This window comes from Staurois parvus, unplaced genomic scaffold (assembly GCF_062004578.1).
Source record: "Staurois parvus isolate SC_StPar_1 unplaced genomic scaffold, SC_StPar_1.0 ptg000192l, whole genome shotgun sequence".
In the NCBI taxonomy this organism is placed as follows: Eukaryota; Metazoa; Chordata; class Amphibia; order Anura; family Ranidae; genus Staurois; species Staurois parvus.
Genome location: NW_028317988.1, coordinates 8,729,209 through 8,743,998, shown reverse-complemented (window position 1 = coordinate 8,743,998; position 14,790 = coordinate 8,729,209). Strand labels below are relative to the sequence as shown.

The 14,790-nt window shown below is 43.6% G+C and overlaps 1 long non-coding RNA gene across 1 annotated transcript in view; it reads right to left on the bottom strand.

The window, feature by feature from the left end:
- LOC149461798 (uncharacterized) overlaps window positions 1-8,236 on the bottom strand; it is a 33,940-nt gene extending 25,704 nt beyond the window's left edge. The window contains exon 1 of the long non-coding RNA XR_016312774.1: window positions 7,826-8,236. This is a non-coding gene — a long non-coding RNA (uncharacterized LOC149461798). The remainder of the gene's footprint in view (window positions 1-7,825) is intronic.
- Between the last annotated feature and the right edge of the window lie 6,554 nt (window positions 8,237-14,790).

The following is a 14,790-nucleotide window of genomic DNA, read 5'->3' as shown; positions in this document are numbered from 1 at the left end:
CTATGGATCCGGGTCATTGAGCGCAGAAGGTGTTGCATTTGTGGTACTTATCTGATCCAATCCACCAGATAGATGGGGAACGGATTATCGATCCGTCTGTTTTTAGTGTACAGGATCGGATCTGATGCCGGTGGGTGTCAGTGGAGGCATGTCCGCTGACACCCGCTGCTCTATAGAGATCTATGGATGGTCCTGAAATACTGACAGGTAGACCAGGGGCGGACTGACCATTAGGGTACCGGGGCACTGCCCGAGGGCCCGGGGTCAGTAGGGGGCCCCATGAGATGCCCCTGGTACCTTTCATAGGCTTTTTTGGGTGTAGTTTGAGTGTGGGCGAAGGACACAGGGGCCCCATGATCCCCTATTGCCCGGGGGCCCCATGAGTTGTCAGTCCACCCCTGAGGTAGACCCGATCAGACCATCAGTGTGAAAGGGGTTTTACATCTAATTTATCATTTTGCAGATTGTTGTGCTCTTCAGTACGTCAGTACATATATTTCTGAGGTTCTCTGCCTTTTGCTGAATTCTCAAAGCACAATTTGGCATGTTAAAATTTCTGCATAGCACACCTGAAATGAGGTATAGGGTGCAGAAAAATCATTATAAAATGTTAAAGAGGTGCAATAAAACAGAAAGGCCGGTTCTGACTAAGGGATCTCTTTATAACAACGTTCACTGGACAAATGTCACAAACATTCATGCAGGTAGCATGAATGTTCCCCATATTTTCTGTAATAAATTGATTCCTACTGATTATCAGCCCCATCTAGTGGCCAAAATGCAGTACATTTTCTTCTTCATTTTCTCATTTGGGTGGTTCAGAAAACGATGCAGTATTTTGGCCACTAGATGGAGCTGACAATCATAGGAATTCATTTTTTACAAAAAATGGGGAACAATCGCGTATCCTGCACAAATGCTTGCAACATTCGTCCTATGAATGTCTCATAAATAAATTCCTATGTGTGGAGACCTGTATTTTTCTGCATATTTCACCGCTAGGGCTTGCAGAAAATAATAGTTTTCCTTGTGAACCGTTCACACCACAATGCTGGTGTGAAGTGTTGTGTGGAAAAATGCAGCATGTCTGCATTTTTCTGCAGTGCACTGGCTGGCATCACTTGTCGCTGCACTCTGCACTGCTACGGTACAGAGAGGCCCACATGAAGTGGGGCAGCACAGTGGCTAAATGGTTAGCACTTCCGCCTGGCAGTACTTGGGGCGTCGGTTTGAATCCCAACCACGGCACCACCTGCCTGGAGTTTGCATGTTCTCCCTGTGCCTGCATGGGTTTCCTCCCACACTCCAAAGACATGCTGATAGGTGAACTGGATCCTGTCTAAATTGTCCCTAGTATGTGTATGTATGAATGTAAGTTAGGGACCTTAGATTGTACACCCCTTGAGGGTTAGGGACTGATGTGAATGTACAATATACAGTGGGGATCGAAAGTTTGGGCACCCCAGCTAAAAATTTGTATTAATGTGCATAAAGAAGCCAAGGAAAGATGGAAAAATCTCCAAAAGGCATCAAATTACAGATTAGACATTCTTATAATATGTCAACAAAAGTTAGATTTTATTTCCATCATTTACACTTTCAAAATAACAGAAAACGAAAAAATTGTGTCTGCAAAAGTTTGGGCACCCTGCAGAATTTATAGCATGCACTGCCCCCTTTGCAAAGCTGAGACCTGCCAGTGTCATGGATTGTTCTCAATCATCGTCTGGGAAGACCAGGTGATGTCAATCTCAAAGGTTTTAAATGCCCAGACTCATCTGACCTTGCCCCAACAATCAGCACCATGGGTTCTTCTAAGCAGTTGTCTAGAAAACTGAAACTGAAAATAGTTGACGCTCACAAAGCTGGAGAAGGCTATAAGAAGATAGCAAAGTGTTTTCAGATGTCAATATCCTCTGTTCGGAATGTAATTAAGAAATGGCAGTCATCAGGAACAGTGGAAGTTAAAGCAAGATCTGGAAGACCAAGAAAAATATCAGACAGAACAGCTCGCAGGATTGTGAGAAAAACAATTCAAAACCCACGTTTGACTGCACGATCCCTCCAGAAAGATCTGGCAGACACTGGAGTTGTGGTACACTATTCCACTATAAAGAGATACTTGTACAAATATGGTCTTCATGGAAGAGTCATCAGAAGAAAACCTCTTCTACGTCCTCACCACAAAAATCATCGTTTGAACTTTGCAAATGAACATATAGACACGCCTGATGCATTTTGGAAACAAGTTCTGTGGACCGATGAGGTTAAAATTTAACTTTTTGGCCGGAATGAGCAAAGGTACGTTTGGAGAAGAAGGGGCCCAGAATTTAATGAAAAGAACCTCTGTCCAACTGTTAAGCATGGGGTTGGATCAATCATGCTTTGGGGTTGTGTTGCAGCCAGTGGCACAGGGAACATCTCACGAGTAGAAGGAAAAATGGATTCAATAAAATTTCAGCAAACTTTGGATGGTAACTTGATGCCATCTGGGAAAAAAGCTGAAGTTAAAGAGAGGATGGCTTCTACAAATGGATAATGATCCTAAACACACCTCGAAATCCACGGGGGATTACATCAAGAGGCGTAAACTGAAGGTTTTGCCATGGCCTTCACAATCTCCTGACCTCAACATAATTGAAAATGTATGGATAGACCTTAAAAGAGCAGTGCGTGACAGACAGCCCAGAAATCTCAAAGAACTGGAAGACTTTTGTAAGGAAGAATGGGCAAAGATACCTCAAACAAGAATTGACAGACTCTTGGCTGGCTACAAAAAGCGTTTACAAGCTGTGATACTTGCCAAAGGGGGCAGTACAAGATATTAACTCTGCAGGGTGCCCAAACTTTTGCAGACGCCATTTTTTTGTTTTCTGTTATTTTGAAAGTGTAAATGATGGAAATAAAATCTAACTTTTGTTGACATATTATAAGAATGTCTAATCTGTAATTTGATGCCTTTTGGAGATTTTTCCATCTTTCCTTGGCTTCTTTATGCACATTAATACAAATTTTTAACTGGGGTGCCCAGACTTTCGATCCCCACTGTATATGTAAAGCGCTGCGTAAATTGACGGCACTATATAAGTACCTGAAATAAATAAATAATGAAGTGTCACTATGTGGTACTTCAAATAAAGTTTATTTTAAAAAAAAAAAGGAAAGCACTTTAACAGGGAGGACTTTAAGGCTGGGTTCACATGTGCACGTTTCTAAACGGACGTCAAAACCGCACAGAAAACACGCATTTTCCTGTGCGCTATGGAAACCGAGCTGCAAACAGGCATCGTGCTTGTGGTGCTATTGTTAATGACACCCCAAACGTGGGTAGCAGGCATGCATTTGCAGCACCAAAAAAAATGCTCCACCCCAAAAAAGTCCTAGAAGTTCTTTCGGACACTTCTGGGTCGCACATAAGGTAGTCCATTCAAGTTCTGCCTTATGCGTAACAAGCAAAAACGCTCCAAAATGCCTACAAAAAAAAAATGTGCGAGCAAAAAATGCGAGACGTGAACAGCTCCTGACAGCTGATGGCTGCGTTTTACTGCGCAGTCCGTTGTGCACCTAGCAAACACTTTTATATCTTTGAGTACAGTCACATACTCACAAATAATATCAAATTACACATTTACTGAAGCAAATGGCCCCAATTTTTTCCAAAACAGTCTTTACACGTGGAGGAAAATAATGAATTAAATCCTTTTCTTCAGTGTGTGCAGCCAGTGAACCCCATCCACATCAAGGAGCTCTGCACATCTGTTTGGAGGTGGTTTGTGTTGGCTCTGCTCTCCTGCTGCACGCTGCGATCCTGAAGCTCAGCCATAAACTGGACACATACATAAAAGAATTAGTGTGTAAGAGAGAGGAAGATAAAGCCCATGTCCTCAGCACCTCGACCGGCGGCCCCGAATGAGGCTGAGACTTGGTATGCACCTAGTGGAAATATCTGGAGAGGTTTCATTCAAAGACGTTGGAAATAATTTCATAATAAAATCGTACATATGGGCAGCTGAAAAAAAGAGTGCATGATTCGGAAAGTCTAAATATCTTTGTGGTGTTTCATTTTAAAGTGGACCTGAACTCAAAAAATAAAGATTTGCTATACACCAAAAAGTGAGATAACACAGAGAGAGGGTGCACCAGACTACTGCATTGTCATAAGACCCTTTATTATAATATATTATATTATTATTTATATTAAATAAATACAATGTACTTACAAAGGTACTCAGCTTTAAAGTGATAATAAAGGTAAAACAACACCCCCCCTTAAAAAAAATAAAATTAAATAAATGTATATATATACACACACACTATATTGCCAAAAGCATTGGGCCGCCTGCCACTGTCACAGTGGTCATATGATCGGAGATCTTTCCGTTAGGTGCCAGTACCTTTGCCAGGAGCTCGCAGGGTACGCATATATGCATCCTCTCGGCTGAAAGGCCTACCCACCAAGAGCCCGCATATATGTGTACTGTCTGCGCCAAGGTCAATAGGTGTTAGCTGGAGTTCAGCTTTAATTAGTAAAGGACAGTAATCTGCTAGTCTAACACCTGGTTCACACGTACACTATATTGTCAAAAGTATTGGTCGGCCTGCCTTTACAAGCACATGAACTTTAATGGCCTCCCAGTCTTGGTCCGTAGGGTTCAATATTGAGTTGGCCCCGTCCTTTGCAGCTATAACAACTTCAGCTCTTCTGGGAAGGCCGTCCACAAGGTTTAGGAGTGTCTATGGGAATGTTTGACCATTCTTCCAGAAGCACATTTGTGAGGTCAGGCACTGAGGTCGGATGAGAAGGCCTGGCTTGCAGTCTCCTCTCTAAGTCATCCCAAAGGCGTTCTATCAGGCTGAGGTCAGGACTCTGTGCAGGCCAGTCAAGTTCCTCCACAACAAACTTGCTCATCCATGTCTTTGGATCTTGCTTTGTGCACTGGTGCGCAGTCATGTTGGAACAGGAAGGGGCCATCCCTGAACTGTTCCCACAAAGTTGAGAGCATGAAATTGTCCAAAATGTCTTGGCATGCTGATGCCTTAAGAGCTCCTTCACTGGAATTGAGGGGCCAAGCCCAACCCCTGAAAAACAACCCCACACCATAATCCCCCCTCCACCAAACTTTGCACTTGGCACAATGCAGTCAGGCAAGTACTGTTCTCCTGGCAACTGCCAAACCCAGACACGTCCATGTGATTGCCAGACAGAGAAGCGTGATTCGTCACTCCAGAGAACACGTCCAGTGGCAGCGTGCTTTACACCATGGCATCCAACGCTTTGCATTGCACTTAGTGATGTAAGGCTTGGATGCAGCTACTCAGCCATGGAAAGCCATTCCATGAAGCTCCCTACGCACTGTTGTTGTGCCAGTCTGAAGGCCACATGAAGTTTGGAGGTCTTTAGTTATTGACTCTGCAGACAGTTGGTGACTTCTGTGCACTGTGTGCTTCAGCATGCGCTGACCCCGCTCTGTTTTTTTACGTGGCCTACCACTTCATGGTTGAGTTGCTGTTGTTCCCAGTTGCTTCCACTTTGTTATAATACTACTAACAGTTGACTGTGGAATATTTAGTAGCCAGGAAATGTCACGGATGGACTTATTGCACAGGTGACAACCTATCACGGGACCACGCTTGGAGTCACTGAGCTCCTGAGAGCGACCCATTCTTTCACAAATGTTTGTAGAAGCAGTCTGCATGTCTAGGTGCTTGATTTTATACACCTGTGGCCATAGAGGTGATTGAAACACTTGAATCCAATTATTTGGAGGGTTGTCCCAATATTTTTGGCAATATATTGTATGTATCAAACATGTCATACTTACCTGTTCTGTCTAATGGATTTGCACAGAGCAGCACCAATCCAATCTCATCTCGGGTCACCCACCGGATCTCCTGGCCCCTTTCTCCTGCTTAGTGCCCACACATCAAGTAGCTTGCTATGTGGGCACCCAAGCAGGCTCACTCCCAAGCCACTGCTCTGTGTGTCCATTCACATACAAAGCCATGGCATCACTGCTCTGTGTGTCCATTCACATACAAAGCCCAGGCATCACTGCTGCTTCTTCCAGGCTTCCAATCTATGCAAGGCTCCTTGTACCCAGGACCTCATATGACAGCAGGACCACCCTGTGCATGCATGCATCCTTCTAGTTTTTGTACCAAGCACATGCTGGGGCCTCCTAGGCCAAAAGCCTTGTCAGATAGCACAGCACATACACCCTCCCAAAGCAGAAACCTGGGGGAAGGGAGCTTCACAACATCAGCCAGAGATATTTATGCCCTCCCCTAGCATGCACCAATGGCAATAAGCGTCCCAGTTGTTGTCCAGAAGAAACAAATATTCATAACCCAGTATAAGGGCTTATTTGGATGTGCGGAAACCCCCTTCTGAAAAGTGATCCTCGGTTGATTGTTTTTCAGAGAGGAGTTGACAGACAGCCGAGAAGCAATAAGTCACCTCCTCGCCACTTTTTTTAACCCTAAAAAGGCAGTATCACCGCACCACAGCCACATGCATTGCACTTAAATGGGTCACATACAGCAGCAGTACTACCCTCCAGATACGATATGCAATTTTATTTTTTTCCACGGCAGGTGTACAACCTTGAGAGTCTCTCTTTAGATGAATGGATGAGGGACAGTAAAACTGTAGCTCAACCACCTGCTTTTACCATCCCCTGGCCAGCCATAAGTACAAGCTGCGGCCTCTCACTCTATTGCCAGATATACCAATGACACCTACTGGCAGCAGGGAGGAGCAACTGCAACTCTGAGCTTAGCAGGCAACCCAATGAGAACAGACTGCAAATCAGCTTGAACTGTTAAGCACCCAGCAAACTAAATCTGGGTAGTCACCCCTGTTTAGGGCAGAGCGGCCTCATATCAAACAGGAATTCTGCTTCAGTTAACTTACAATATTGATTTATTTAGTATTCCATAGTATATAATACAAATATATAATGCAAAAACACACCTATACTGTATATATAGATAGATGAAATAGGATTCTGGATATAATAAAGTAAGAGTCATTTTATATAGGAGAAAAAGTGTTTTGATACTGCAACAGCTACATAGCACGGCAGATGTGAAAGGATACATACACAAAAATATAAAATTGACAACTAAAACAGGTCCGAGCCAGGGGCGGACTGACAACTCATGGGGCCCCCGGGCAATAGGGGATCATGGGGCCCCTGTGTCCTTGCCCAAACTCAAAAAAGCCTATGAAAAAGGTACCAGGGGCATCTCATGGGGCCCCCTACTGACCCCGGGCCCTCGGGCAGTGCCCGAGTTTCCAAATGGTCAGTCCGCCTCTGGTCCGAGCTGTTTGTAACACAAAAATATTTGTATCTGTTGACATGCCTTCTGGCCAGTAACTGATATTAATGTCCAGACTGGCCAAAACCTTCATTTAAAATCTGGAGAGTTGGATGCAGAGTGTGCTATTTTGAGAGACACTCCAACAGATACGGTTTGTCTGGTCCTCTCTATCAGATGGTGGAGTTCCTCAGCAGGAAGTGCTTTGTCTTGCAGCATTCATACTTATTCCCTTTTGGTCAATTAAGACTCATGCTTGAACCCAATATCAATCATGAGAGTGTGCAAACTGATTGAAAACATGTTCCTGCTCCACAAACTTAGGGGAAATAAGCCTTTAAAAGGGTTAATCAACCATCGTTAAGAATCCTGCCAAAAGCACAAATATAATCCTCAGCGGAAAAAGGTCCAGATGTTTTTAGCATTAGAACATTTTCAGTGTCCAAAAATAACAATATACAGTATATATATGTATAACAAAACCTAGATCTTGAGATGCACTTACCTTAGCTGTATAATTCTGAAAAGAGACCTCATAGTCTTGCTCAAATAGGGTAAATGATGTTAGAACTCCTGGAACTCAATGGTGTAAGAGCTTAGAGGGGCTTTGATGTCACCCCATACATCATGCTCCTCCATACTCAAATCATTGGGTATTCAGGAGTGGTGGGTGTGACAACAATGGTGTAGGGCCACTTTCAACAAAATGTGACAAATGGCTAGTCAGATGCTGCCACCAGTACTTCACAGACGTAGGATGAACTCGCACCACACTGTCAGTGAGAAGGAGCAGTAGGAAGAGCTGGAGAGGTGAGTATAAAGTTGTGAAGATGAAGGCCCCTTGACCTTACTGAACGGAGCCATGGCTGCTGACAACATCTAGACCATGGCTTTTTAACCAGGGTGCCGCAGCAACTTGGGGTGCTGCAACAAAATAACATATAGCTCTTTACAACTTGATCATGACAGAGTTACTCTATTAACATCTGTGTACAGAGAGGAGGAAGACAGCTCACCCCCCACCTCCTCCCTGCTCTCTCCTCCTCTACTCTGTTATCTGTACTCTTGCCAGCAAAACTGAAAGCTGTACAAGCCACCCGACCTGTCCTTAGCAACTGATGATGTTGCTATGTGATTATAGTATATATAAGTATTAACAGAGATACCTCCAGATGAATGTTTTGGCAAAATTCAGTTACAGGGGCTCCTGAGGATGATTTGGCATCTGTCTTTATGTCAGAGACCTGAATACAAGATCAGCAGTAACAGGGGGATCCTCCAACTACTGTCCAACAAGCCTGGACTGGGACTTGTCATTGGCAAGAACTGTGGTGTTGCATTGGAACTTTAGGTCCATCAACTCTGTGCTTTATTCTCTCCTTAATCATTTAAAATAGTCTCTTCTGGTCTGGGGGACAGCAACTCCATGGACAAGACATGTGGTTCAGTTCTCTCGCTCTGCCTGCTTTCTGGAAACTCCCCTTTATAAAGATATCAAAGTTCTCAAATATGGGTTTTTGACCCAGCTAGCAGGGATAGGAGGTGTACATACAGTATATAACTCTGACAGTAAGATGCACAGCCAATTACATACAGTAGCGGGCAGCAGATCCCTACACTCCCAATATTTTAGTGTTTCCATCTCCTAGTCTGGGCTGCAACTAAATAGACACAGAGTCTTATTCTTTGAGATCGTCGCTTTAGTTGTCCTCAAAGAAGAAGGCTCAGTGGGCATTTTGTCTCAAGGAATAAGGACCTAGGAATGTAAACACTGAGAGTATTTCAGCCAAGCTCCATGGGTGACAGGAAAGGTCTACAGGTATAGCATTTGCATTAAACAATATTTTTACAAATTGCACTCCTGGGCCCCTTGTCTGCATGGACCAGCTGATGTCTGTAGCACCCTCCTATATATGGATATGGAATATAAATTTAGTTACTAACGCACTGAAATCAGTTGGGCTGTGTATGATTATTTTGGTCTGCTCTGTGTTTCACTGACTGCAGGGTTGGCTGCATCTCCGTCTATCTGGAGGATTCTGGAAGATAGTGGGCTGGAAGAGTCAAACCAGCAGTTGACTATTTATGCAACTCTTGCCAATCCCCACGGAGTGGTGCCCAGATGGTTGCTTGGAGAGAGCATACATAGTCTGGGGCCTGGAGCAGAGGGGTTCTTGTCCTAGAAGAAGAGATCCCAGCCTGGAGGGCTGCTGCCCTTCTGGCAGACTTGTCATGCTTCTGCTTCTCATCAAGGTACCAGCCATGCTAGCTGTGGGGCCTATTCTTCTGAAGTTTGCTGGAGCTGACTGGGGGACTTTCTTGTGGGGATCTGGTGTGAAGAATTCACAGGAGAGGTGTCTGGAAGATATCAGAAGGAGACATCCAGTTATTCAAGGACATTAGTGAGTACAGAAAGATGTGAGAAATCCCAATGACTGTGCGCTGCTACTATCCCTCTTGTACTAGAGTCAGCATTTCTCAAAGAGGACATTGTACTTGTGGCTCAGCCCGATATTTGCTGCTGCAAGGACTGTGCTCAGATTCTTAGGAGGAAGATTGGTGCCCTCAAGTTACTACTTAGCGTTGCTGGAATATCCCACAGTTACCCTACACTCATCCAGGTTCAAGTTCTGCAATGAACCATCAAAAAAGAATACCCAGCCTAGACTGATTACTGAGCCAATGGAGTGACTTTGACTGGGTGCCTGGCTGCAGGTTCATCTGCTGGGAAAAAACCTTGGGACCTATATAGTGAGTAAAGGTAAACTTAGCTTTCAAAGTGAAGCAGAACAACATGGTGGCCTGAGTGCTAATCTGATCAAGCAACAACATATGCACTGCTCAAAAAAATTAAAGGAACACTTTGAAAACACATCAGATCTCAATGGGGAAAAATATCATGCTGGATCACTGAGCTCCTGGACAATCTCAGGTGCAACCTGGCGGCGTCGGATGGACCGAAACATGATATGTCAGAGGTGTTCTATTGGATTTAGGTCAGGCGAGCGTGGAGGCAATTCAATGGTATCAATTCCTCCATCCTCCAAGAACTGCCTGCATACTCTCTCCACATGAGGCTGGGCATTGTCATGCACCAGGAGGAACCCAGGATCCACTGCACCAGTGTAGGGTCTGACAATGGGTCCAAAGATTTCATCCCGATACCATATCATCCAAGGATTTCATCCCGATAATGGCAGTCAGGGTGCCATTGTCTAGCCTGTAGGGGCCTATGCATCCCTTCCTGGATAAGCCTCCCCAGACCATCACTGACTCACCACCAAAAGGGTCATTCTGAACGGTGTTCCAGCAGCTGCAGGGAGATCTCTGGGTGTTGTGGCAAGATGGCCACCACTCCGCTTTGGAATGCACGCCGTCCATGTGGAGCGCAAAAACTGGAAGTGACATCAAAAAGGGGCGGTGAATGCGCGATTCACTTCATCAAGACCGAGTCCTAAAGCCGAGGAGCCATGTAAATAGGGGAAGGGGGCGGAAGGAGGGCAGCACTAAGGCGATGGTCACGCCTAAAAAAACGGTAAAATGAAGCAAAACAACTTGACAATTATGGTTACTAAATTGGAAAGAAAAGAAAACATTTCCACAAAAGGACAGTACTAAAATAATGTGGGATTATGCTCCAAAACGCATTGCCGCCCCATTTTGACCTCACTTTGCACTCGGAGATTTCCCTTCATCTTCTGGCCGGCACAGCGGACCTGGGCACATAGTTACAAGTGATAGGAGTCCAGCACCATACGTTTATGATGTGCCTGTAATCACTACATATCTTGTAAGTGTTTTTACCTTTGTTTACAATAAAGCCCTGATCATACTGCACTTAAAAGCGCCTTCTTGCTTCCTTCTTCTGGCTCACACCTATGCATTTTTTATGCATTTTGCAGAAACACATTACAGTCCATTTAACATGGTTTCCCATGGGAAGCATTCACATCTATGTGTTTTTTAGCTGCTGCGTTTTTGGAAAGGGTCAGAGACTTTGACAGTGTATTTTTGGTTCAATAGACTTCAATGGACATGCAGCAGAAAAGCATGTAGTGCATTTTGGATGCATTTTTGATGCATTTTTTATGCGTTTTACATTTTTGGTTCTTTTATGCCAAAAGTATTGACTTTGATGCAACTTTGGATAGGTGTGACTTTGATGCAACTTTTTTTCCCACAAAGTATTTTTATTGAAGAAAAACAAAAATGGTATACAACATAGTGATGTACAATAACATGGTATACCGTGAAAGGTTAAGAAAAAAAAAAGCTTGTAACACAAAAATAAGTTCTACAAAACAAGCAAAAGGCTAAAAAAAAAAAAACAGGAGAAAGTAAAAGGTCCAAAGGTCCAGGCATAGGATACACAAGTTGCGTAATCCTAGCAATATGCTGCATAGGAAAGATTCTGACTATAGAAAACTACAGAAATACTTTTTTCTTTTTTTTTGCTAATAGGAAAGTCTGACAGTTCTGTTCATGCAGTGTGACTTTGATGCGACTTTATTATTATTATTATACAGGATTTATATAGCGCCAACAGTTTGCTCTGTGCTACAATATAACGGGAGACAATACAGCAACAATACAGTTCAATACAAGAGGGTTAGGAGGGCCCTAATCCTTGGAGCTTACAATCTAAGAGACTTTACATTCTCTAGCACAGTGTTTCTCAACCTTTTTTCAGTCAAGGCACCCCTTAAAATTATGGACAGTCTGGAGGCGCCCTTTAAAATTATGGACAGTCTTGAAGCACCCCAATAAAAAATGGTGTGCTTCTAGACTGTCCACAATTTTAAAAGGGCACCTCTATTCTAAAATGTGTTTTCTATAACGCAGCAACATCCACACATGTAGGCATTGGCGGACTGACCATTTGGGAATTCGAGCACTGCCCGAGGGCCCAGGGTCAGTAGGGGGCCCCATGAGATGCCCCTGGTACCTTTCATAGGCTTTTTTGGGTGTGGTTTAAGTGTGGGTGAGGACACAGGGGCCCCATGATCCCCTATTGCCCGGGGGCTCCATGAGTTGTCAGTCCGCCCCTGCATGTAGGACATCCAACATTAGAGGTGATTTATTCTTCCAGAGCAAATACACTTCTGCACTCTGGTACTGACTAGTAATCCAATGTTTCTCTTCTCCCTCAGTTTTCCCCATCACTGAGCTAATGTGACCCCAGCACCGATGGAGAGGGGCAGGGGAGGGTCAAATTAGGATGCTGTGCAGGCAGCTGACATCCTCCTTATCAACTGATGATGTCATTGGTTGTCAGGACGCCGGCGGCTAGAAGGTCGTAATGGTGCACAATGAAAACCTGCGACTTTGTGTAACTAAAAGGCAGGCATGCTTAACCATACAAGATGGAACAAATGGGAGGAATTCAAAAAGTCAAGGCTAGTCTTAGAGGTTATGGGGGATTAACATAGAATGATATGGAAACATATTTTGTTCTTCTTTTATAGGGATTAAGATCTCCAGAAATGAACCAGAAAATGCAGAGCAGAAGGGGTCAGAGATTGGATAGGGGGGGGGATGGGTGGTATATAGGTAGGGGGAGGGGGAGAGGGAGGGCTGAAATGATAAATGTTTTGATAATATGCTAAGGTTTTAATGAGTAAGTTTGTATAACTTGTTTATCTGAAAAATTAATAAATATTTAAATTAAAAAAATAAAATGTAGGCGTGTTCCACCCGCTGGCTTGGATACAAGTTTTTGTCAATTTTTAGACATTTTGCCAAGGCACCCCTGAAGAAACCTCAAGGCACCCCAGGGTGCCTGGGCACCCCGGTTGAGAAAGGCTGCTCTAGCACCCAAGTTGCATCCATCCAAAGTCGCATCAAGGTCGTATCCAAGTTGCACCCATCCAAAGTCGCATCAAGGTTGTATCCAATTTGCACCCATCCAAAGTTGCATCAAGGTCGTATCCAAGTTGCATCCATCCAAAGCCGCATCCAAGTCGCATCAAAGTGGCATCAAAGTTAATACTTTCCTATTTGCAAAAAAAAAAAAAAACGCATCAAAAAGGCGTATTCAAAAATACAAACTGCACCGTAAAAAAATGCATCAATCGCAACATGCAGAGGTGTGAACCTAGCCTAAGTAAAGGTTATGTTTAACCCCCCTTGTATGATTACCAGGCTGAATATCACAGGCTATATAATCCCGGAGTTTCTAGTATCATTATGTGATGTCATTGGTCTGTCGTGAGACCTCCATACATCAGTCTCCATTTCTCCACATTGTTTTTGTATGTTCCGCGTTCTGTATATATCCGACCTATCAGAGCGCCTAAACAAATAGATGCACATAGGATTATTTACTGACTCCGAGTTTGTTGGCTTTTCAAGAGCCGGAGTTATAAATAACCGCAGTGCCATGTAACTAGCTTTTCTTCCATCATTTACAGTAAATCTTAATTGTGTATTTTCTCTGCTGAAACTAAATCAAGGTTTACATAAACGATCAGCATCACACATTCTCCGTACAGGAGATTGATAAAACAATGTCTCCACTATTCCCAGCAGTAATTAAGTCATTTCTGTTTAAGTCTAATAATAAAAGTAGGTGGACTCAAAATTAGCCTCTGTGCTAAAAGGAGAACTTAAACGGTATGTAAGCCGAACAATTGTAGTGACTCTAAAAGATATTTTTATTCTCCCAAAATTTTCCATACACATCCTTTACTTAATGGCCTTGTGATTTATTTTTCATGAAATTGCTTCTTACTGTGTTTTTCTGCCTATTTATAATTCAAAATGTAAGCTCCCAAACCTCTCCTTTTCCCTCTCACTTCCATTTGTTTGGAATGAGCAGTGCACATTAGTTGTAGTCATATGCACTGCTCTATGCACACTTCATAGTCCATAGTCCATCTTGGGAGTGAGCAAGATAGGCTGGCTATGTTCTTATATACAGGGGGACCGTGGAGAATGAATATAGTCGCACTCTAACAGAAAGTCTGAACACAGCAGCAAAAGTAAAGGATTTCTTTTTTAAACAAAGTTTAATGTCACTTTAATGCCTCTTATTTGCTCCTTTTTGGTCTGGTGAAGATGAACTCTAGGCAAATAGCCAAACACACAGATGAAATACATATAAGGGAGCTGTTTTACCATCCTGAGGATTTGTATTTCTGTCCATCCAATCCTGAGAATGACACAGCCCTGCCAACACAGCAGAGCCCTGTCTGCAGGGCAGGAGACCTGATTTTTCTCAATTGCTGCAGTTCAGTACCACTGACAGATTTTTTCCCTCAGTAGGTCGATATGTCGCCTCCTCACCACTTGTTTTTCACCCTGAAAATACAGACCTACCATACCGACAGGCCGCTTAATGCAACAAGGGGCTTATTTTTCGCTGCCCCCATGAAGTATAACAGTACTACAGTGTTCACATGAAACCGTGGGACAATCTGATAGGAGGATAGAGCAGAGTGTCAGAGAGATGTGCTCATCAGTCCACTGCTT